Here is a 25,794-nt window from a genome sequence, read left to right as displayed (position 1 = left end):
ATTTTGAGTGCTCACCCGGGTCTTTTCGCTCTGTTTTTGGAGCTTCGGATAGAGACCGAAGCCTTGGAAACAGGAGGCATTCTAGAAGTGACACGCTTTGCGACAGTGTGCATAATATTGACCCATTTTCCAATCCAGCTGATTATCACTGCTGGAGAGGAAGTCATTTTGTCCCTGAATGTGGCCTTTGTAGCAGTCTCGCCCCACACCCCCTGGTGCCAGCGACGAGCGGCTTTTGGTAAAGCAACCAAACACGCTTGTATCTGCGCCACATTCGTCAGACACAAATACCTTTTCTCCACTATTCCTTTCTCCGTCGTGGGGTGGGGTGGAATGGAGGGGGGTTGTTTTGTGACATAAACGACGCCGCATGCTACACAGCTGTTATGCTGTTGTGTTCCTTTCTCTCTTTTCTCTTATTAGTACTGTATCTCTCTCTTCTGCCTCCTGGGCCGGGTCTTTTCTTATCGTTTCTCTGAAAAGGCGGGAACATGGGGAGGCTCCAAAGCTGTCGCTGGAGTGGCAACCTCCCTCTGCGAGCACTCTGCTCTGGACTCCATCGGCAGAATTAAATTTGTAAATGAGTGCTCCGAACGATCCACCACATTCATTCTGACAAGATAACAATTTTATTACATGCCATGGGAGAGAAGGATTCGCGCCTTGTCTTTTCAGATATTAATGATTCTGAAAGCCCCCCCCCCCCTTCTCCCTTTTCACTGTTTGTAATCCCCTAATAATAAATGACTAAATTGTCAGTGCATCTGAACATCTATGGAGTCTGCCCACATAATTCATGATAAATATACTGTGCCTTCTTCTTCATGCCAGGAATAATCCTGCCTCTGAAATGTTTTTTTTTTTTTCATCAAGCTTTTAGACACCATCCTTCTGGAAATAAAGAAAAGTTTTCATGATGTTTTGTGAAAATCTTCGGCAGCTTAATTGCGGGCATACGCTCGAGAAAAGGGGAAGGGGAAACAGATGCCCTGCTTTTTCCAAAGAATTTGGTGCCCATTTTTTTCCAGACAATAAACAAAAATTGTCCCCCAAAGAAATGATCTGAACATAAATCTGGCTTCTCGGATCTGGCACCGCCGTAATTCACCAACATCTGCAGCGAATGAATGGCCATAGATTTGACATGGAAATGCTCTCCCACAACATCTCAGTTTATTTAGGAAGCCCTTGTTGTACTGTAGACAGATGCAACATCGAGAGCAGTTATGAATGAAGGCTCTTGGATGAGGTACAGGCAGTATCCCTAGCCAGAGAGGGGATCATGATATTGTGGGGTCTGGACGAAGCACAAGTTTATTTTTGTGAAGTGAACAAAAGAAAACGTTAAAAGTTTAAAGTTCAGTTTTAACAGAAAAAAAAGAAAATTCGTCAGATCTTGGCTCGACCTACCGTGGGATGTTGCTGTGTCTTATGGTCTCTAGAAAGTCACAACAGTCCCTGTCCTCTTTTGAAAAGAGAGAAAAAAAAGGCTGACCGTTGATTAAAGCGTCCGTGCTAGCGTAGGCATGCAAGCCCTGACCTTCATCGCGATTCAACCTGGACACATTTATTATAGATTCTGCATGACTCCCCTTCTAATGGTGTGGAAAAGAGTATGTAATTGAGTTCCACCCAGTGCAAGGTGTCAGGAGTCATGATGGGTCTTATGAATGGAGATTGCCCATATCACTTTCAAATCGTCTTTAAAAGATTAATCTTAAATCTTAAAGATCTAGCTTCTAGCGTCTATTCTAAAACATCTAAAATGCATCCTAAACATCTAAATTTCCTTGACTCATGTATCAATTTTTTCATTTATTTACTATAGCTCTCAATAGTTTGGCCAGATGATGTTTTAATCTTTTCTCTACTAGAACACTGCATTTGAAGACCAGCCTGTGTTTTTCTCATACTGTATTATCCTCTCCTTGCATATACAGTCATGTACTAGGCTTTACATTATAAGCTATGGATGTGTGGGCTCGAGTGTTGTTGATCCTGTGTGCATTGTTTATGATTGCCTCCAGGTATAAACATAGGCTGATGCATGGCAGAGGGGGAGGCGCACAAGCTGACTTGTCCAACACTGGCACTCCTTGTGGGGGTGTCCTCTGGAGACTGGCTATGGCCCGATCAGGGCACTTACATGCCACCACCAAGAAGAGACTGTTATTTAGAGAGCCCGGGCTGGCAAAATCAATATGATCTTTTGTCCCAAAATGAATGATGCTTTTCCGTTGAACAGGGCTAATGGAACAACCCCTAGATAGCAATTTGAAACTCTGATTGTTGCTTCAAGAGGGATAATCTATAATTTTTGTTTCTCCACAAACTCACTTCTTTTGCCTCACTCACTGTCTCTCTGAGGTGCAAAAACGGCATTATACCACTTAGAACTAGATTTTGTTTTTGTTTTGTTAAGCCTTTTTAAGTGCTTGTCACCTCGTGTTGCTAAACACAAAAAGAGGTTTTTTTTTCCCTTGTTTCCACCATAGCTACTTCACAAGCCTTTGCGAGTGAAACCATAGGCCTTTACAATGCCTCCTTTACTTTCATTCAGACACCGGAGAATTGGTTGGTTATCAGATGCTCTTTTTAATAGCTTAACAAATCTGTTTATGTGTGCGAGGCGGAGAGTGAGCGAGCGGATTTGTGAAGCTGCCAGTGGTTAATGCAATCCCAGTCTGAATGGGGGAAAATTGGATGGAAATTTTGTTTACAAACTACAGTTCAAAATGTGTAATGTACACAGTGCACCCAGGGGCAGGAGGCGGCGTGTTTGTATGCGTGTATGCATATCCTCTTGTGATGGCCCTTGCGAGAATTCCCATTCTGTTTCCCCAAAGGATCCTGTATCCCACCACAGACTCTGAGTCTTTTGTGCACAGTATAGCCTACAGTTTTTTCCTGGCTATAAGAAATGTGTGTTTTTTTTTCCCCCTTAAGGTCACATTTTTATCAGATGCTATAGTCCAAAGCAATTTCACAACATAAGACACAATTGAGCTAATAAAAAATAATAATAAAAAAATAAATAAAAATAATTTAAATAATGCACTAAGTAATAGTAATAAATAGGTTCTTCTATGGAAGTTATAACATGAAAGTAATAAAGTTGCTGCTTTGCTTCAAGATGTTACTCTAAACTGCAATCTTGGGCCTTCAATACCAATTCAATTCATAGGTGTGGATCACTTTAAATGACATTGCAGTATAGCCAAGCGTAAAAGTCACTGCAAAAAATATGAGCTCCGTGTCTGCTTTCAATTTCCTAACTGCATCTGTGGTGTACCATAGAGATGCATAGCAATTAAAGGCAGAGATGCTTCACTTTAAGGCATTCTGTACACAGCCACTTCAGGCGAACACTGAGGTCTGGATTTTCAGCAACATTCGTTTTTACTTTTTCAGCCATGAATAATTGAAGTGAGTTTTTACACTTAGCATAGCAACCCACTCAAATGAGGAATTAAATATTCAATTTTCTTCGAGAGGAGCTCTCAAATGTATTTGTTGTACTGGAAAAAAATAGTGTGGATCATCTCCAGCAGCTGTGAAACCAGTGTTTTCAGCTGTTTGAGATAACAGCCTCAACATTAAACTTTGATTGTCTGTGATAATATGACTTATGTGTGGTTGGATTCACACATTTGCACAAAGAACAGTACAAGAGGAATTGTTTGCTTAATTCTTAAGACATTCTCACTCATACGAGGTCTAAGAGTTTCTTTAGAGATGTTAAATTAGTTTTTTAACCTGATGAGAACCTCTGTGTATCGGCATCTAGATATGTGCTAATGTATTCATACCTTCTACGTTTTTCTTATGCTTATTAGGTACCTTTCAGTTGTTGTGAGGTTAGAGTGCACCTCTGGACAAATGCCACTAAACCATGGTGTCGGTACTGGTCAGTGTCCAGGGTCAGTCAGGGGGTTCAATCGCAGCTTTGAACAGCAGCAGCCTGTGTGCCTCCTGAAGACACCGTGTAAATCAATGCGTGCTATGCTAATGGGCTAGCGCTGTTGCACTTCATGGCCAGCACATTAGTTTTTGTTATGTCCCTGAACGAGGGCCGGGGCCCTGACAGTTGTGGGTGTAGTTTCGACACAAATGTTGCCGTTGAGTTCCTTGTTGTCAATACAATCATGTTCCGGTAATGGATAAGTGTCGCTCATGATGAATTGCTCGCTCCCCTGCTGTTCTCCTTCTCTTTGGGTGGCTGCCGTGTGTGTGCGTGCGTGCGTGCGTGTGTGCGTGTGTGTGTGTGTGTGTGTGTGCGTGCGTGTGCTTTTGTGTGTGCGTGCGTGTGTGTTTGTGTGTGTGTGTGTGCATGCCTGTGTGTGTGCGTGCACGTGTGTGTGTGTGCGCGCGAGTGTGTATGTGTGTGCACGAGTGTGTGTGTGTGTGTGTGTGTGTTTCGGTACTTGTGTGAGTAATGCCCCATATGTTTGTACTCATTGCAGCAGATTACTTATCTATTGATTGAGGCCAATGTGGCTCAGATGGATGCCTGTGCAGTGTGACGACTGCCCCAGCCTCCCTCGTGCTTCTCTAATGCCCCTTAATGTCAGCCGGGGCCCAGCGCTAAGTAATGCTCCGTCTCTTAAGTCACCAGGATTCACTTTTGGGGTCAGTCCCGTCCGCCAAAAGAAAGGGATCCATCTTGATTGGTTGTCTGTGGGCTAAAGATCTATGGGCGCAATTACCCATGAGCCACTCCTGCTGTAGCTCTGGAAATGTAATAAATAGCATTAAGGGCTCACTGAATCCTTTAAATACACTTCCCCTCCTTTTCCTCTCTAGTGCCCTGACAGGTAAGAAGAGCAATGAATTCCCCTCTGATCAGGCTAGGCAGGTGTGTGTGTGTGTGTGTGTGTGTGTGTGTGTGTGTGTGTGTGTGTGTGTGTGTGTGTGTGTGTGGAACCATGTTTTTTCCCAGGATCCCTGTGGAACACAGTAAGTAGAGAAAAAGAATGCTACATGTCTCTCCCTCCCCCCCCCACCAGCCCCCCTCCCCAACTCCCCCTTCTCATCACTTTCACTTAAGCTGCTTTGGAAAGGAAGTCTCCCACGCTGAGAAGGAAACAAACAACTAACCCACAAACAAAGACAGAAAACAAACGGGAACGCCACACCACGCTAGACTGGTCACTGGATCATTTTGCAGAATCACATGGACCACAAGTCTCCGTATATTCCTCTTGTTTTTTTTGTTTTTTTTTTAATCCACTTTTCGTGGCACTTTTTTAGTATGAGAAGCTGGGATTTGCATATCACATGGATGCAGCGTGGCGGTGAATTTAATGTGGGCTGATAAATGCCAGCTGTTTTATCAGTCCCGTAACCAGTCTCTTTGGCCTCTGTCCAGGCTAGCGCGCTAACAAGTAACCTCAGGCCAGCTAACTCATTAAAACAAGGTGCCGGAGTCCATTGCGGACCATATGAATACTTTTGACACAAAAAGAGGGTTCTTTGTGGGTCCATTTGTCACGTCACGGTACGGTGACAATAAATCAAGCAGCAGTAAAGGGTTTTTTTTTCTCTCTTTTTCACAGTTTTCACGGTAAAGCTTTTTTATTCCGGTTGGTGAGAGCAGTTCTTTTGTTTGTTGTCGTGCCCAGTGTGGCATGCTTCGGAGGTGAGTGGGCCACAGGAGCTGGGCTCTGTCCTTCTGTGTAGCGAGAAGCTGCTTGTTTTTTTTTTCTTCTTCTTCCCCTCGTTGTGAGCGTGAGTGTCCACTTGCACAAAAGTGTTCAGCCTTATCATATACGAGCACACGCACGCATGTGCATCTTTTCATTGCTGTATGAGGTGTGCTATAATTGCATCAAAAATGTGATTTCATTGCAACAGGATATGATGAAACAAACACCTTATGCAGTTTCTTGACTACGCAAGCACATGTCCATTTAAGCAGACCATCCACTTGAAAATATTCAGCTGTTTTGCTGAGGGCAAAGCTAATTGGGCACTGGTGGTGTTGGATATGCTGCAGAACCAGAAACAGACGTTATTAGTTGGAGGGAAAAAAAGGAGGCTGTAGTCATGCTGTAATTTAAAATTCATAGCGGATCTCCCTAAGTGCATTTGTAGAGGTCTCCTTAAATGTTTATGTAAATCACTGATTTTTTGCTCAGATTCTATTGCTCAGGTCCCACAGTATGCATCATGGCAACTTTAGACCGTAATTTACTTACAAGACCTTCCTTAGCCATGCCTGATACTCTGGCACATAGCATGATGATCATTTCATCTGCTGTTTGTGTTCAGTGTTGTTGAAAGTCAACATTACATTACAGTACATTATAGCCTTCACTTCAACATTACATTACAGTACATTATAGCCAAACTCGTATGTTGAGACCATACATCGGCTAACTATTATATTTCATTTTGCTTTAGGCACAGTGGGATGCAAGCTGTGTGTAACTACTTTGCACAGCAAGAAAAACCGGCGAGTGATTATCATGGAGGAGATTATTTATTGTTTAACCTTCAACTCTCAGAATGTGCTGGAGCAAGCATTTTGCACCCCATACAGAATGTTCTAAATGTGTTTTGCATATTATGCATTCTAAATAAAAAAGAATACTAGCGGGAATGTAACACTAACTAGAACACAGATCAAAGAGCTGCCTCAGCCCCACAGAACTATGAGGAGAGGTAAAAGTGCTTACACACACACACACACACACACACACACACACACACACACACACTCAGCCCCACAGAAATGAGGAGAATAGTGTGTAGTGTGTGAACCCATACAGACAGTGCATGCACACACACACACACACACACACGCACACACACACACACACACACACACACACCCGCACACACACACACACACACACACCCGCATACACACACACACACACACACACACCCGCACACACACACACACACACACACCCGCATACACACACACACACACATTTGAAAGACAGGGAGGGAGAGAGATGGAGATGAGGCTCTACAGTATGTAGAGGAGAAAGTCAGCGAAAGCATGCAAGAACCGCACGAGAGATGAAGTGTGAGCGCGTGAGCGAGAGCAAGTGAGGAGTGAGCGCAAGAGCGCCTCAATCGAGATCATGAGAGGCCTTTTCATCCCGAGCACTGGAAGCTTGTGCGCATTTCCATAACGAGGGCATTCACGCTGGCTTCTCGCCGCGAGATTGCAACGTCTACAGATCTGTCTGGGACTTCCCTCACGGCTAAAGCGTCACGCCTTAAACGTTATTGAATCTCTCACACGCCATGTTTATGCATGCATTTCAACTCGATTCTTCATGCCATTCTGAGAAAGTGTTCATTATCTCCACTGCTGACGTGGGGACACTTGGAATAGTTATTTATTCTTTATTTGTTTATTTATTTTTAAAAGCAACCCTTTGGAGGTGTTACATAGACATGCAGGACTTTAAAAGTGTCCTTCAGTTTGTATTGAGGTGTTGAAGCACAACAACCCCCATCAGTGAATCATCTCCTTGGCAATATTGTTCACGTATTTAGGCTTAGGTAATATTGCTGCTGGTGTTTGTCTGGTTGGGAGCTCTGCACAGACTTGAAAGGATGTTCTGTTGCATAATGTAATGCTGGAGACAGTTTAGGGCCTCAGTTTAAAATCGGCATTCAGGTTACAAATGCTGTCTGAGCCGCACTACTGTTCTTCCTCCAAATCTTTCTACGGACTTGGCGTCATTGTTACTCCGTCACATCGTCCGCCATGTTGCGTGGGATTTGCTTTGATGATTTCCCGGGCAAAATCAATCACTCTCCCAGTCACACAGATGTGGCCCTACCCGCCAATGCAAATGAGTTTGCCCAAATAGCAACGTTTTCCATTTATATCTCTCTTTATTTCCGAGAGAAAAGAGTGGCGAGGGTATGGGGGCCGCCTTTGTAGAGCAGCGTGAAAGCACTCCATAAAAGATTGGACAAACAAGTCATTTCTGTGGAGTTGCAGATGGGCACAAATTGATTTGTGTCACCACCCCGACAAAAATGACTCTCCGCTTGTTGGGCCCACAGAGGTAATGGTTTAGTCACACAGACATCGACGACGCTGTCTTCACTGGCGTTTCCTTTTCCTCAGACACAGCCTTCATTATTTTTTTTATCTCTTAAGCAGGTGAGGTGTCCCCTTTTCACTTCTCATTCCTTGTCTGTATTTGTCTGTTGGTTTCCAATGAGCCACCAGAGGAGGTGTACATGTGTATTTGTGTGATTGTTGCTGTTGTTGTTATTAGTATTTACATTTTGTATGTGAAAGGCTGGAGACTTTGCTTAGTTGTTATCTTGCACCACATGAACACAAAAAACAGATACTAGTGGCCTTTCTATTCACCCGACCTTGACTGTCCTTGGGGTATGAAAATGTCTGCCCACACGCCTCTGTGAAGTTTGCATGGGGTGCAAGATCAGGGCAGGTCTTTGCATGGTGGAAATGGATTTGCGATTGTTAACAATTCTGTTGGCCCTTGTCCATAGCATTTGTATAGGTTTTATGGTTGCCTGGGTTTTGACATACAAGTCATACAAGTGTGTAGAATTCCAGTGTATGGAGCAAATTGTGTGAGTGGTACTATCACAAATAAATAGCATGTGGTCATATCTGAGCATGGATATATGCTACAGGCATATGCTATTGATTTTTCTAAACAATGCTTATCAGCTCTCATTCTCTCAATACTCATCCTGTAATGTTGGTCTGTGGAGATTTTTAAAAATAACTTTGAGCATAATCTGCTAGATTAACTGTCGTCTATTGGTGCTTCAACTGAGCCCTGGAGACTACTTACAGTATCTTCTCATCCATTATCTCTCATAAAGATCATTACATGAGGATTAGTGTTAAACAGGATAACAGTCAAAGGAACAACACACTTTTTTAAAATCAAGAACTGAAACATTGTTTGTTCTTCTCTTAGTGTCATGCACACACACACACACTCACACACACATACACAGTCAGTCTCTCACTCTCTCTATCTTTCTCTCTCTCTCGCGACTCTTCAGAAGCACAGAACTGGGGAATTAGAGGTCTTCTTCAGCACAGTATCTGAAGGAGCCTGAATTACCATTGTGATATACAGCCCTCCACAGGGCCAGGGCACCTTCACAATTTCTGCCAATTATGCATGGCGCCCATCACCCCACTGAAGCATACCGTCATGAATTCACATTCCCACTCTCGCTCTGCGGACAAAAATCCTGCAGTGGGAATCCGAATGGACCCCCCCCACACACACACACACACACACACACACACACACACACACACACACACACACACACACACACACACACCAGCTGCCCCCCTCCTTTTAATTTCCGCACTGGCACTTCGTGGCCAGGTGGTCTGCGTAATAAATATGACTCCATACATCATTTCCTGTGCATTGCAGATGAGGTGCCGCAGTGGAGATTTCATCCCTCTGGGCAGTGCGGTGTTTTGACCCCCCCCCCCCCCCCCAACACCACCCTCAACACCCCCCCCAGCCCATTGGTCAGCAGCGTCAGCTGTAAGAAGCTGAGGGTGCTCTGTAGCATTGCTCTGAAAGAATAAAAAAAAGTACATTTTGCCATTTTTCGCTCATAACTGTAAAAGCGAATAGTCTAATTATACTGGTGCATTAGAGGTTGGGGTTCACGGATGAAAACAGCAGTTGATTACTTCATTTTTTAGGGATGCTATTTTTACTGGCTTTTCTGTCTGCGCCATATATTAGCGAAGACAATAAAACCTATTTGCCCTGAAGGAGATGCATCTAATAAAGATTCTAATTGCCCCATAATGATCCAACCTTTTTGTAATAGGTCCTCTAACTCAATTAAAATGTCTACTTTAACAATAATTTAGATAGGATGAGGGAGATTAAGCCACCGGAGACTGCAAATGCAAAGTGCACTTAAATGGCAGCACTAGTGCAGGCCTGTGCCTGGACACAGCTGTCCGTGGCTGTTTGAAAGCTATGGAGATGGATTAGGAGGGGCGGCTGCACCTAATGTGCTTGGGCTAGTGTCAGAGAGGCCCAGTCGGCCTGCATCAATACGGCCATACGTCACTTGACAACGGAACACTGGACTGTACAATAGAACCAGGTGTCAGAGCCCGCACACACACGCGCGCACACACGCACACACACACACACACACACTTTCTCTCTCACTCACACACACACACACACACACACGCACACGCACGCACACACAGCCTCCGCCCCAGGTGAAAACAAATCACCAATCGCCCTAAGTGCTTCTTGTGGCTTCGTTGAGATGGGATGGGTAAAGTTCCGTCCCTAATTCTCAGCCGAAGATTTCCTCTGCTGGCAGTGTGATAGGGGGATATAAAAGCCACGGGTGTTTATAGCCTCTGCGTCTGTAGGGTGCCTAGCGGACCGGACAGTTTGCCCGGCATCGTGATTTATAGACATATTCTGCACTGCTTTACTAGGACTGTTTATTTGTGCTATAAGTCATACAGAGACAATTGTTGCCACAATAATTGCTTTATGGTATATCCATAGAGTACACAGCATTGCATGGCATTAAGCTTTGAGGAGATGCTTGCAAAACGCATGAGTGAGAAGACATTTAGAGGTCAGACAATTCATTTCCTCTCTCTCTCTCTCTCTCTCTCTCTCTCTCTCTCTCTCTCTCTCTCTCTCTCTCTCTCTCTCTCTCTCTCTCTCTAGTCAGAAGAGATTACTTCGCTCTGAATAGCATGAACCAAAAAGTTTTTGGAATGAAAAAGATTGTAACACCCTTTCCAAGATGTGCTGTACGCAACTCTGCCATATCTCGCTAGACGATGATAACCGCAGTTAATTCGAGACAGATGTGAATTTAATTACAAGTCTGTAATGGCAACGTGTAGTCTATTCTCAATGCATTTTTCATGTGGAATAATAAACGAGCGAGCAGCAGGTGGATGGCGCTTTACATATTGAGATATTTGGAGGGTTAGCACACGGCCTTGTTGCCTACAGTATATGCCTCCAGTATTCACATCAAATCACCTGTGCTTGTCAGAGCTCAACACTCATAAAGCATAAACGGAAAGTGATCCCTCTCACAATGCTGTGGGTTGCTGACAAGCCCCTAATGTGCTCTTTTGAATCCGTCCTCCATTTAGACCCATTGTCATACAGCGCTTTACTTTGCACGCAGATATTTCTTTCACGTATGTCACCGAACCCCTTGAACAACACTCTGAGTATTAAATAAACCTGCACCCTCAATTTACCAACCTCTCCCCAGCAGCAGCAGCAGCATCTCTGAAATGGAAAGCACATTTCAAATCGCTACACACACACACACACACACACACACACACACACACACAGAGTATGCATTGGTATGGCTGTTGTGTGTGCTATTAAGCTTCCATTAAAGGGAAGTGGAGCATCTCCAGTCATTTAGCTCGCATTTTGTCCCCTTCTGTTCACCAAGCAGTGCAAGTCAAACGTGAGGTTTGCTCTCAGAGAGAGAGAGAGAGAGAGAGAGAGAGAGACAGAGAGTGGCAGAGTCATATTATTTTTACTGCAACATCAGAGGCTTCCGATAAGCAAGACGAGGACGAGCTGTCATGCTTGCCAGCTGTAAGTAGCTGTCAGAGCTAGCATTAGTAGCAGTGAATGCTTCATCTGCCTGGTGCCTCTGCCAGAGCTGCGATTTGTCACCGAGGCACATTTAACTAACCACACAAACCCTGGCTTTTTCTCTCTCCGGTTCAGGGCTCACTGAGTGGAGAAGGCTCCACTTTTGCATCCCTCCCTCCAACTGCTTTTTTCTAGTTGTTTGTACTGATGGCCCAGCCACATCCCCATCTTGTTGAAAAAGAAGCTGCTCGTATAGCCCTGAGTACCACTCAATTAGCATTGTGGTGGTGATCACAACCATCCGAGTGTGCCCCATGGTCTGCATCTCTTCTGTTTCCATGACAGTTCTTTCATAGCGTCCCCTAATTGCCACCAAGGCTATACCCTCTCCCTGTTTCTTTCAAATACAGCAAGTACAAGGTAGTGTTGACGGGTGCAATTCATTTTTACCATTCCTCGTTATTAATTAAGATTGTTAACATTTTTTGCCTCCAGTCAAACTGGAGATATTTTGGTGATTATTTGTCTTCTTACTTCCCCTCTTGGGTATTGTTCGGTATGTGGTAGTGGCTTGCCAGTTCAGGAGAGTGCTTCGCCAGGAGCTCTCAACCACAGAGAATTGCCTTTTTCCTCGCCACTGCAGGGGCTCCCTAGAACCTTTTCACCTGTCATCATCTAGCCACCTAATTGGTCGGTCCAGCAGGGAAGAGATTCGATATTGTACCGTGTTGCTCAGGGCAGCCTGTTCCGATTTGCATCTCAATGAGAACAAGACTTTGGCTAGTGCATCCCAGTATTCTGTATTTGGAGGGAGAGGCAGCATTGAGATTCAGGGCTTAATGCCTGCTCTATTTCAAGGTAAAAGTGAATTTTGTTAAGTATTTTTTTGGTCAGACATAAGGAAATGTTGAGCTGTTAGAGAGAGAGAGAGAGAGAGAGAGAAAGGCTTTTTACTCGGCAAGGGGGAACTGACTTGTGCTGCGCAAAGTCACTGCAGTCTGCACACTCGCTCCTTGTCATGGAAAGACATTTTTGCTGACCAGAGGGACCGGCTTGGGTTAAGGCTGCACCCAAGTTATTTAAAGACCCATTGTGCAGCTGTTGTTGCTGTTGTTGTTGTTATTTCTTTCTCTCCCCAGACTGTATAAAATCGTTTTAAAGTGTGAGGCAGTCTCTATGGACCGGAGACCTGAGACGGAGGAAGGCTGGGCTTGGGAGATGTGAGGAGTGAGCGTGGGACCCCCCTCCGGCCTGAGCAGGCTTGCTGGAGCCTGTACTGCTCCCGGTGTGATGCCGAGATGAGGGCTTGAAGCAACAGGAGGCCCAGCTTTCGCCTGTTGGCAACGTGTGAGCCTTCCTGTTCCTGAGATACCATGCTGAATCTCTGAGCTTGAAATAGGCAGAGAAGAAAACAGATTAAAAAAATACAGACAGTGACAAGAAGGGGAAAAGAATAAACAGACTTCTGGCAAACAAGACAAATCCTAAATATCTGAACAAGAAGATAATGTATCTGTATAGATGGGACTTACAGGATGTGTCTGTTTGTGTTCCCATTGTTTGATGTGAAGACAGTGGGAAAGTCCTTTCACACGGATGGGTGTTGGCATGCCCTTTATCTCTCAAAATGGACATCATGTGACAACCAAGCCTTATTAGCCTGAAGCCTGAGTATTTTAGCAGAGTACCTCCACGCCACAATCCCCCAACACCCCTGTAACACTCCCCCCGTCTAGCCACTTTGCCACTGATCTGCTCTCCCCTAGGTGAGGATAGGCACTTTTTTTTTTTACCCCCTTTTTCTGTAGAAATCGCCTTATTTGACGGAGTTAGCTGCACAGTTGCCATAAATTACCCATCATTGATGTGACAGCGGTGCGCAAAGAAAATAAATTGTGTCTCACCACCAAAAAATTTCTCTGTCTGTTCAGAGCACCGAGATAAACCTATCCCAGAGGGTTACAGAGAGTGAAAGGAAGATGGAAATATGGAGAGAGAGGGAGAGGGTGAGAAGGAGAGAAAGGGGGTGATGGGGAGGGTTATGCGGGGAGGAGATAACGAAAAATTCCAGACCTTCTCAGAGCAGCCACCTTGTTATCAGACTCTGTCTTGTCCTCTTTCCCAATTTGTGGTGAGGTGTTATTAGCAAGCTAACACTGCTGTCCCGCCTCGTCTTGATGCCTGTCAGTGCCAGGCACATGTCATCCTCAACAAGGCAGAGCACAGCTAACTGTGTAGCTCTCGTATCATATGCTCTTGAATGGCTCGTAAAAAATCTCATATGCTCTCACTGGATGCAGTGCAATTGGGTTTTACATGCATGGCTGAATTTGTGCACAACAAAAGCAATCGTGATTAGAGAGCATTGTCATCAAAGAGTGCAAGTTAAAGTTAAAGGTTCTCTTTGTGATTTAATCCCATGCATATTTGTGTTGTATTGTTTTTTTCTATTCATTTGTAAGCCATACTTAACCTTGATGTTGATGGTATTGCCGCATTTAAATTGAAACACAATACAGATTTGATTTGTTTTCAGCGTCGGAGGGAGAAATTACCTTTTCTGCAATTTGCAATTTGAATGCAATTTTCTGTCGCCCTAAAACGCCATTCAAAGGTAACTCACCGCCCCTGCATGTCTTCAGAAGCAGATGCTACACTGCAATTTAGCTGTGTCCTGCAGAGTCAAACGCACATTGGATACATATGCTTTTAAAACAATGAGTGGCTTGGAGACGACTTCACTCACTACAAGGCCGGGATTATATCCTTTAGGCATCTCCACCAAGTGGCCAAAGAGCATGAGTTTGTAATGGAAGTGGCATCCATGACATTTGAGTGGACATTAACGCTAATCCTGCATGTGCAGTGTGTAATGGCTCATCGCATATACATGGAAAATCTTATGTTTTCCATTTCAATGAAGAGAGCGGTTTCGTGTTACTGCAGCAAGTGAGATCTGGAGTGCTTCCCTTCGGTTCTATTTCAAAGGCCCCTCAAGAGCATGAGACCGTGGCCTTGGCCTTTGCATATTGATTATGTTATTGTTTGTTTGTCTGTTTGTGTCACTTCCTCACAGGCCCACATTTCTTATCAAGCAGGTGCCCGTCCCAGAGTATGGAATTGGTTTCGGATGAACAGCGCAGGGTCCGATAATGCTTTCTTCAACGGACGGGCATTTAATGTACAAATATTAGTCGCCACAGCCTCTGCGCACCTAATCCTGAAGCATAGCGTGGGGGAGGTTGTCTTTCGCTGGTCTTATCGCCGAACAACAAAGCCACCGTCCAGGGAGCCACTCTCCGACTCCTGTCGGACGGGCCAACTTTGATCTCCGGATTTGGGACCGGACACCTAGGAGGTGGTGCCTTTTGAGTCATAAAAGATGGGCTTTTTCTAATTTGTATTCATACGCGGTGGAGGTCACGGGGGCCTGAGATGCCAGTTGCCCATGTGAGATCAGGAGGGAGCCCAAAAGAAAGCGGAGCAGGAGAGGTAGGGGGTGGATGGAGGAGGGGGAGGTGGAGAAAGAGAGGGATGGAGGGTAGGAAGAGGAAAAAAGAAAAGGAGAAAATGAAGGGATTTAATCAGAATTCTGTTCAAGCACAAATCGGGTTTCTTCAGCTGCTGGAGCCTGATGCCTTAAATATGTATTCAAGTCTGCTTCAGGGGAGTGGGGAGGGGTGGCGGCAGCTTCAGAGGGAAAAGGCAACATCAGATTCTTTGCTTTGTCTTTTATTTCCAGACAGGCTTTACTCTTATCGCGTGAAGTCCTGGCACTGTTTTCCTTTCATGTCGCCTAACCTCTGTGTCTCCATCACCGTTCAGTCAGTCATATGGCTTCTGTTGTATTTTTTTTATTGTTCTGTTAAAACAGGTTTTGTCTATGATAACTACCTTGTCACACGATTGGAACGCGCTTGTATAAAAGGCGAGACGTTTTGCCATCGTTTTTCACCGAGGTTAAAAAGACTTGTGTCACAGCTGTATCGGATTGCCTGTTTCGCGTGCATCAAACGACACTTATCACGCATGGTGCCCAGTGTGCTGCCGGGAAGGGCCTGTCTTGTATGGAGGCAGGGTTGATATGTAAGCTCAACAGAGAGATCGTCACAGAGAGGGGAAGATTACTGCTCTAGTCTCTCCTCGTCACCCACCCAACAGTCTTCCCTTAGCCAGCCTGCTGTGTGCTAAACACAAATCAGTAATACAAGGTGTCAGTTGTTTTTAGGAAGGATGATGTGAACCTAATTAGGAGCTATTATATTTTTTGTGATGTCGGTCTCTTTCAGATTCCTTGAATTGGGGGGACAAGGCTGAGTTAAGTCATTAGCATATTGTACTAATAATTAGGACCAAAACAGGTACGGCTTTATCTGGCGCTTGTAATGTATTATATCCTGTTTTTCTTCTCCCCTTTTTCCAAATTACCCTCTGATGTTGTCTTCTGGCTCTTTGTCACAGTAATTAAACAGCAGAAGTCTCCATTCGCTCCATTTTCAGAAAGTTGGGTATTGTGGCAGGTGAAGACGTGGCGAAGTGTCACCTCTATCTTCCACTTCCGCCACCTTTCTGTCATTCCTCACCTGCAATTAGGAAGACAAGAAAATTAACTATTTTTTTGAGTCTATTCTTTTTTATTTCTTCTCACTCGTGCACTGTGCTCTTTACCATGTTGTCTTCTTGGTCGGATAAACTGTGGCATAGCTTGTTATTTTTCTGCTTTTGCCGAAATTGCGTTTGTCTCGATTGTTTCCGGACTTTTCTGTAGCTTACTATATTTAGCCCAAAAGCCATTTACCTCCATAACTAAGTTGAAATTGTTCTGTAGCTCAGCTATGAGGATAGCAGAACCTCTTGTTTCAACCCTAGGGATTGCCAGTAATTAGATAAAGGATTAAAATGTTAATCTAAATTGTTTCTTGACTTCTCCCCCCCCCTCCTCTTCTTTTTCTATCCTCTTCCTCGGCATCCATACCAAAGACTTAAGTCATCCCATTCATTTCCTGACTCACACTTGCGTATTGTAATCAATTCATTTCCAGTTAAAACTTACATCCGGCAAGACACGCTGTGCTTGAATGCTAATGCTCATCTCCGTGCCTGGCTTGGGAAATTGGCAGGACATGTCTCACCTTATGAGCGAGGAAAGGTAGCAACACTGACCTATATAGCGCGTGTATCCGTCAAGGTGTGTTAGCATCACGCTGGCATTTTCCAAGCAGCCGAGATGGCTTCGGGCCAGGTAGGAGGCAGGATCATCTCCGAAGACCACAGAGTGCTCGGTTCTCATCATTAGCCATTTAAAATGCTCCGCCCATTCACAAAAATAAGAGAAAATGTCTGCAGTAGTTTAGTGTGTGCGAGTGGACTACTTAGGCTGTTAAAATTCCTCCAGATGGTCAAGGAGTTTTGACACCCCAGTGAAATGTAATTGGTCATCTTTTTCTGAGAATGTAAAAGAGGGCCCTTGTGATCTTGCCATGAAAGGCTGTTGACCCTATTATCCACACGCAATTATGAAAACATTCTGATGCACACATCAAGCTCATTTTCAAATTAAAGAATTATGTGTGCTCACTGTAGACATTACCATCTTTGATGATATCCAAATTACTTCCTATTTGCTCCAGGCAACAACGTCTATTTTTATCCTTTGAAAGGTATAGCAACTTGTCCAGAGTTGACATTGTACTGCATGCATTTAGTAGATTTTTGGTGTCCATAATTGTTGTTGTAATACTAATATAAAACAAACCCTGCATATCAAGGAATACATGTGTATGATGATGATGATGATTATTATTATTATTATTATTATTATTATTATTATTATTATTATTATTACCCTCTAAACAGCACAATGGGAAATGTATGTCAAAGAGCAAGCATTGGACTTGCAGCACTAAAAGTTTGATCCAGCTCGACCAGGGTTTATTTACATTACCGCTCATTTGATTTGCCTTCGCCTCACAGGCCTTACTTCCAACTGTGTGATGAACATAATTGAATAGAAATGGGATCATAAAAATATCCTGCTGATGCATGGATTTACATATGGGCATATCGTATTCATTAATAAAACTCAAGATGGTTGCGGAAAATGAAGGCTGACTCGTCAGTATCTCCCAGGCTTAATGGAAAGCCCTGGTTAGGCATGTGACACGTTGTCATTGAAGCCACTCAAGTGTCTTATTTTCTTGCTCTGATTCTATTTTCTTGAAATGATTAGCACTTAAAATGATTTGAATTGGGTACTCTGTCTTATGTAATCTCTTTGGGAGCAAAGCATGGTGCGTGGTAGATATTGATTTTCTCACCATGGATTAACTAGCTTCATTTTTATGCTGCACTGCTGCTGCTAAACATTTACAGTCTTTGACGGGCTGTCCTGAATTGACAAAGAGTAGGTTGTATTTGGAATAAAACGTTGGATTTAAATGTATTGTGTATGATCAACTCTTTTGGTTATAGCTTCATAATTTGGGAGATAAATTCCTCATGAAAGTATGTCTATTCACCTGTGTCAGTGTGTTGATAGCTAATAGGTATAATGCAGTAAAGCACCTTCTCAGATACAACAACGTTACAGTGAGCTCCACGGATGTAATAGCAATAATACAGTGAGTGTGAATTGTCGAACAGTCCTCAATTGTTCAACTCATCACGGAGCATCATTTCTAGCCTCTCTCGCTCTCGCGCACAATCAAAAGAGCTGTGAGGTGCGGAGCAGCGGAGGATGAAGGGGAGGAGAGAGAGAGAGAGAGAGAGAGCGAGAGAGAGCGGGTGGGAAGAGCAGCGAGTCTGAGACTGACACGCGGGGCCCCAGATCTGTATTCAGTTTGTTGCCAAGAAAATCAAAGTGCTGCGCTGTCGCTAAAGGTTACAGAAGCCGGCTACGGGAGTGTCACTTGTGGTTCCAAAGGTAGGATTTGTTTGACACCATGCTGTCGTTCCCCAGGTTCTTAAAAACAGGAGAAAGAATGGAGAGTGTGTGAGAGAGAGAGAGAGGGAGAAGGTGGAAGAAAGTGAGAGGATTAAAAAAAAGCAGAGGGAAGATGAATGGCAAATTAAATCTGAAATATGCAGGCATCTGTTGAGCTGCACTGGGACCCTCATTAGGTTTTTCATACCTTAAACCTGGCACACACCTTACTCCGCCTTACTGCTCAAGTCTTTAGGTAGAACAAATCAAATCGGATTTCGACTACATGATTCCAGGTTTGGTTTGCTTCCATGCTGACCTCAGTTTTCCAGCTCCCATGGTGGGTGGGGTGGGAGGGGTCTAACAGCGGGGTGGGGGTTGGGCTACACTAAAAATGACTGCATCAGCAGGTAAGGTTGGGATGCTGCCTAAGATGAAGCACACGTCCCTATTGTGGAGATCAACCGAGGTGTGAAATCAGTAGCCGTTAGCCTTGTCCTTCCCGACACACACGTCCCCTACCCCACCCTCCACAATTTCCATAATCCGCGCCATTCCCGACCTTCCCGTCTCTCTTCCCGTCTTCCCAACATGCCGTCTGGTCTCATCCATTCAATTTTTTTTTTCCTTTAGTATTCGCTCAGCATCTCATCTCTTCTCCCTCACCAAGGTACTGCTGGAAGGTAATTAAGAGATTGCTGGACGATACTTATCACCATAGATGAGTGCAATTGGCCCCTGTGATCCCCCTCGGTGAGTCTCAGCGGGGTACGATGAGGCAAAGCCAATCTTTATTCCAACCCGTTGTTAATATTTCCGGAAGCATCCGGCCCAAACCGGCATCGTTTTTACTGTAGAGACAGATGCGTGATGATGACTGGGGACCTGACTTGTGAAAAGAAGCTGCTTTAAAGTTTTTTTTTTTCGCAGATGCATCAAACAATTGATTTCAGGCGGCTTTCATCAGCAAAGCCTTTTGGGGATGTGTTTTAATTTGAACGTTTGACGCACATGAAGGTGTTTTTTTTAAAGACACTTGGAATCCTATAATCTCGAAGTGATGAATGTCCAGGATATTTTTAAGCTTCCAGGGCTTGTCATCAATCCATGCTGACATTTCAGGGAGCGTTCTCGAAAGCCTTGACTAGCGCACAAGCAAATATTTGTTGTCCGGCCGCAAACACAGATCGCTCACACAGCACACAACACAACACTCGGTCTGCAACTTAACACTGTTAGCATCCTCAAGGCAACCAACATGCTTGTCATGACTAAACATGTCGGCCATTTTTGGCCTCTCGTGGTTTGGCTTGTTTTGTCAGGATAATGAGAACATTCATAACTTGCCCAGAGAATGATGAAGGCAAAATTAAACAGTTGAGTGTGTTTTTTTTTTTCCGTATTTCTTTTTAGGGAAAGCGAACATCTTCTCGACCAGAATGTTTGACATGACCAGCATCACAGCGACACTGTTAAGGCAGTGGCACATGAAATGGTGTTTCAAAATTCCAGGGAGCAATTTTAATTAAATTAATTTCTTGACGTACACCGTAAAGCGCTGATGGACTCGTAAAGCACATGTTATAGCTGTCGTTTATCATTGTGCCGTGAATTATGCCTGGTGATTGCTCAATGATGCCTTCCTTCGGGGACATGACACTGATAAAAGAATTTAATTGGCTCCAAAGGGCACAGCGCGTGGCAGGCGAGGCCACGAAGGAGAAGCCAAACGTGACCTAATCCCTCCCCTCCGCCACTGCTCCTGGCTGGCTCGCCATGTTGCTCAGCCCGACAGCAGATCTTTTCCCCACTAGAGAGGAGCACCAATGTCTCCCTGCTCCCACACTTCATGAAGACATGACTGTTTGCAAAGCATTGTTGCATGATCCAGTAGCCAGGGGTTTGGGGGTTGTCTTGTCTCTGTACTTGAATATCAAGCAGAAATGCGCTGATGGGAGATTTTGTAATGTATTAGCGAGACAAAAGGCACGGCAGTGATCAGAATCCTCGTTGCTAATATCATCATCATAATCATCATCGTAACAATCATCCTCTGCCTCCTAGCGATCTGAGCAGTGGGGTTTATTTTTGCCAAGGAGCTCGAGGGCAGTTTTGTGTCTGTGTATGCATGTGATAAGTGTATGTGCATTGTGATCTGTGTGTGTGTGTGTGTTTATGTTTGTATGTGTTTTATGATCTGAATATGATTTTGTGTGTGTGTGTGTGTGTAGTGATCAGTGTGTGTGTGTGTGTGTAAGGTGTCTGTCTGTGTGTGTCCACGTGTGCATGTTTGTGGGTGAGCTGATGCCGGGGCGTCCTCTGCCTGTGCGTTGGGGACATGAACACGGCTGAGTGTATCTCCAGCTGGGGCTCTCCCCTGGGCCTGCACTGAGAGCTCTGTCCGGCCAGCTCCCACGGGTCAGAGCTGGCGCCGTCTGATGAGCAGCTGGAACACTGCGCCACCGCACAACAACAACGCAGCACACTGGGCCCCTCACCTGGGCTGCTTTTACAGTCTCCAGCTAGGGTGTGTGTGTGTGTGTGTGTGTGTGTGGGTATGTTTGTGTGTGTGTGTGTGTGTGTGTGTGTGTGTGTGGCGGTGTGCTTTGTTTATTTGTGTGTGTGTGTGTTCGTGTACATGTGTTTCTTTTTCTGTATGTGTGTGTCCGTGTTTCCAATGAATATATGTTGTTGCTTGCTTTGCAAAAGTGTCATGTACAGGTCAGAGTAATGGAGCAGCATTATTAAGAGGAATGCTCTATCTGTCACTCAGTGATGAGCTTATTGCTTTTGTGCTTCAGGGAAAAATACTCTGCTCTATGCAAATCAGTCCGGGCTTATTTGTGTTTGGCTGTGTCGAATGATGCACTACATTCATTGTTGTTAGATTGATGTGCATATATCAGATTATCATTTTATTTAGAACAAAGAGCAAACAGGTTTTTTTTTTGACAACAAGACTTAGCAAGGAAGGTTAAGTGTGGACATCAGCTGAGGCTAGGCTACATGGGCAGTAGTGTCAGTGTCCTTGTATGCCCTTGACTCTGCCCTCTCATCAGCTTTTCAGCTGATGTAATGTGTATGAAGTAATGTATACATTTACATTATGTTAACACTTTGTGACTCTTGGTGTTTTCAGTTAATCACAAGCATAACTCTGTATCAATTTTCAGATTCGGGGGTTAAGCCTATGATGCCGTGTTTATTTGATTTGTGCATTGATCCATGAAAAGGCTGTTAAATGTGGATGTGCAGCTGCGGCTGTCTCTTTCAGTCTGTCTCTCTGTCTCTCTCTCTTCCCCTCTTTTCTTTCTTTCTGTCTCTTTCATTCTCTTTCTTTCTTTCTCTCTCTCTCTCTATCTCTCTCTTCCCCTCCTCTTTCTTTTCTTTCTGTCTGTCTCTTTCATTCTCTTTCTCTCTCTCTCTCTCTCTCTCTCTCTCTCTCTCTCTCTCTGCCTCTGCCTGTCTCTCTGTGCATATTCGGGGGTGGTTGTGTGATGAATATGATGTATCTCCGGTAACAATGTAAGCTTGTGAAAGTCATACATCAGCCTCACAGAGCGTCTTTAATTCGAAGCGTTGCGTGGCTGTAGAACGTGCTTTCATGAATAAGTCATGTCAGACGCAGAGAGCAAAATGCATGTCAACAGCCTCCCCACGTACTGTGTGGCCGTAGAACACACACAGACTTCTTAACCATACCTTTTAAACTTTTAAACCTTCTCCCAGGAACAAAAGAGCCCATGCCCGTTAATGGTCCCTCAGCAGTCTGCCTATGCTACCTGACCGAACCGTGAACCTCCTCCTAAAAAAAAAACAAATAATAATCATCTCGTTATTTGTGCTCACTACCAGTTTAGGTACACAAAGCCATGGCCATGGGCTGTTTGATGAAGCTTGTTTGATTTTGAGAAAAGGTCTTTGTTTACAATGAGCTGCTTATGTTAAATAGATTTGTAAAGTCAAGGATTAAAGACGTGCCGGACTGAAAGTGGCAAATATCAATGATCGGACTGTTGAAAATCTGGTGTGATTCTCGACAGCAGGACATTCCTTCTCGTTCATTTGGAGTTATAAAGTGCCTGAAAATACTTAAGTCTTGTGCACAGACAGCAGAAAAAGCCTGGCTGGATATATATGGTTTAATGAGCAACTGGTGTACCACACAGAAACGTGAGCTGTGAAAAGCCTTCACCAAACTCAAGTGGGTGGTTTGGTCTCCCTCCTCCCAACCAATGAGATAAATCTTTAGTCGCCTTAGAAGGTCATTGTGCATAGCAAATTCCTGTCATTACAATGCCAAATTATGTGAGTACTACACTTGTCTTATCTGTGCATTTGTGCAAATGAACGTACAGCATTGTTCTGATCTTTGCCTTTGTTTTGGACAAGAAAGCACTCTCTGATGACTGTGCTGCAGAAGAGAGAGAGGGGGGGTGGAGAGGAAGAGATAGAAATTACTCATAAAAATATATATATATATGTATACACATAAATGATTGCAGAGCTAGCTGTGTATTAGCCCAACATTACAAATTAACAGAAGTATTTGGGTGGAACACCCATTATAAATGACATTTCATTTTCAATTCCTTCTCTTTTTTTTTGGTGGCTGCCCAATCTCATGGAGAAGAAGACAGGAAGAGAAAGAGATGTATGTCCTTCATTGGACACAGCACATTTCATTTTCATTAAGATTAAAACACGTACACGATACATTAGTGGGGGTTCAATAGCTGACTGTACGGCAGGCCCACTGTATCTTGTGCTGATGAATTGGCACTCTCTGCACACTCCAACCACCACGACATAGCAAACGCGGTAGAGGGGGGGCAGGCGACAGAGACATTAACATGACATGCGTTGTGTCAGCTCCATAATGTCTGTGTGTGTGTGTCTGTGTGTGTGTGTGTGTGTGTGCGCGCGCGCAGCAGTGTTAGTGCTGGCAGCCAGGGCAGCAGTGGTGGCTAATATTATCCCCGACCCGGGCCGTTGCGTGCTCCAGGGATGGCCAGTGAGGAGCGGCAGAGGTCAAGCCCAGTCCAGCTGTTTCGTTACGAGAGACACACTCCCCTTTGCTCCAAGTAGTGTTGCAGTGTTGTAGGGGATACTAAACACTCTCTGGACACCAGTACTGGACACTGGACACTACAGTAGTAGGATCATGATAACACTGCAATATGTTCTGATTTGAGTGATTTTAGACCTTTAAGATGCTGTTGATCTCTCTGTTCATCGTGACAAGCACTGAAACGTATGCCCTTGACTTAATGTTACAGTGAAGGGTTTATAAGATGTCTAACTCATTTGTGGCCTTGAGATGGAGATGGAAACTCTGCAAGGTGCTCCAGTGCCTCTAAATATAGACGTGATGCCGAGCTGTAACGATGGGAAGAAATTAAGTTAACAACTCGTCAGTCTCCATATCATCTGCCTTCGTTTGAGCGCAGTAATTTTGCGTCCTCCACAGTCCTCTGTGTTGATAGTTACAGAATAAACATTGTGTTGGAGACGTGTTTAAGATGGTGTGAATAAAACATAAATATAGACGAAGAGGGTCCTTAATTGTTGCTCTGTATCTGTGGGTGGAAAAGGATAAATTAACAATTCTGTCTTAATTACGGGCTCTGAAAAAAAATAGCACAGCGCGGCTAACAAATGAAGCTGCTGGAAGGCTCAAACAACCCACAACCCAGCCCAGTGGTGCAGAAGAGACCTCAACAATCCATTCTTTCTGTCTGGCCCTTTTTTGTCATCCTTCCTCTCTTTGTGTGTCTATCTATCCATTTCTCTTTTGTGTTTTCTCTTTCTCAGCTTCTTTTATCTCTCTCTCTCTCTTTTTGTCTCTATCTTTACGCCTCTCTTGCCCTCTTTCATGCTAGTTAGTTAAAATCTGTTTATAAAAACATGAGAAGTAGCTTGCTCATCGTGACCAGTTGTTTGTCTGATCACCACCGTTACATTTCCATCGCTACCTTCAAGCTGTTTTTCATTTGCCTTGTCCTCTGCCTTATTCCCATGGCAACGAATGATTGACAGTGGAAGTAAGTAAGTAAGTAAGGAAGGAAGTCAGTAAATAAATAAATTAATAAATAAATTGTGTCCTCAAGGAGAAAGAAGATGAAAAAGCTGAAGACAGAAGTTATTTAGTTGTTTGCGTTGTGCGTTCTGTAAGTGGAGTTGTGACATCTGCTGTCGGTCAGTGCTCAGCCCTCCTGTCACTTCAGACCTCTCTCCCGCGCGGCCTAACCAGGATGGAGTTAAAGGCCTGGGGAAGGAGAGCCCGTGGAGCATGTCGTCGCGTGCCACTGTCGGCCGGTCACTCAGGGAAGGGGAGAGGATTTATGGCCGGTGGTCTGCGCTGCGCCGTGATCTTAAAAGGCTGTGATTAACAGCGGAGAGACAAAAGATGGGCTCCTCTCCCGCCCCCGGCCCCGGCCAGCCCTGACAAGGCCACTGGCTGATCGCCGCGCTCGCTCACTTCCTTCCTCTCTCCCATGGTTTTGTTACTGTAGTGGCTAACAAGGCAGGCTTTGCTCTCTGTCTCTTTCTCACTCTGTTTCTCTCTCTCTCTCTCTCTCTCTCTCTCTCTCTCTCTCTTTCTCACTCTGTTTCTCTCTCTCTCTCTCTCTCTTTCTCACTCTGTTTCTCTCTCTCTCTGTCTCTGTCTCTGTCTCTGTCTGTGAATGTCTCTCTCTCTCTCTGTGTATGTATGTGCATGCATTTGTGTCTCTGAAGATACTGTGTTCATGTGTGTGTGTGCATATGAGTGTGTTCACTGTGTGTGTGTGTGTGTGTGTGTGTGTGTGTGCTTGGATGTGTGTGTGTGCTGGGATGTGTGTGTGTGTGTGTGCTGGGATGTGTGTGTATGTGTGTGTGTGTGTGTGTGTGTGTGCCTGGGTGTGTTTATGTCTCTGAATAAACTCTGTGTGTGTGTGGATGTGGGCGTGTGTGTGCATGTGTCTTAGGAGGCTGATCTTTTCTAATTTTGCTAGCAAATTAAAATTTAACTCAAAAGCCCAGGCCTTTAATCATGGCATATTAATGCGTGCAGAGCTATCAGACAACCCAAATCTTTTCACGTTTGTTAGCGCCACACAACACACATTCTCACTGACACAGTCTAGATTCTTCACTGGGTTTATATTTAGACGTTACAGTAATGTTTACAGTGATTTGTCAACAAATGCTTAATCGGAAGTGACTGAAAAAGCTCGCCTTGACTGTCAGTACAAGCGCCTCTTTGACACTGACATTGGCTTGCTT

General features: G+C 44.4%; 1 protein-coding gene across 1 annotated transcript in view; it reads left to right on the top strand.

The window, feature by feature from the left end:
- unc5a (unc-5 netrin receptor A) overlaps positions 1-25,794 on the top strand; it is a 140,045-nt gene that overhangs the window by 40,852 nt on the left and 73,399 nt on the right. The gene's annotated exons all lie outside the window — the stretch shown is intronic.

The sequence above is a fragment of the Alosa pseudoharengus genome, unplaced genomic scaffold (assembly GCF_046254945.1).
Source record: "Alosa pseudoharengus isolate Yale_2024_CS ecotype anadromous, Long Island Sound unplaced genomic scaffold, YU_APseudo_1.1 YU_APseudo_1.1_scf_19, whole genome shotgun sequence".
Taxonomy (NCBI): Eukaryota; Metazoa; Chordata; class Actinopteri; order Clupeiformes; family Clupeidae; genus Alosa; species Alosa pseudoharengus.
The sequence above is the reverse complement of the archived record's forward strand: the minus strand, read 5'-3'. Positions and strand labels throughout refer to the sequence as shown.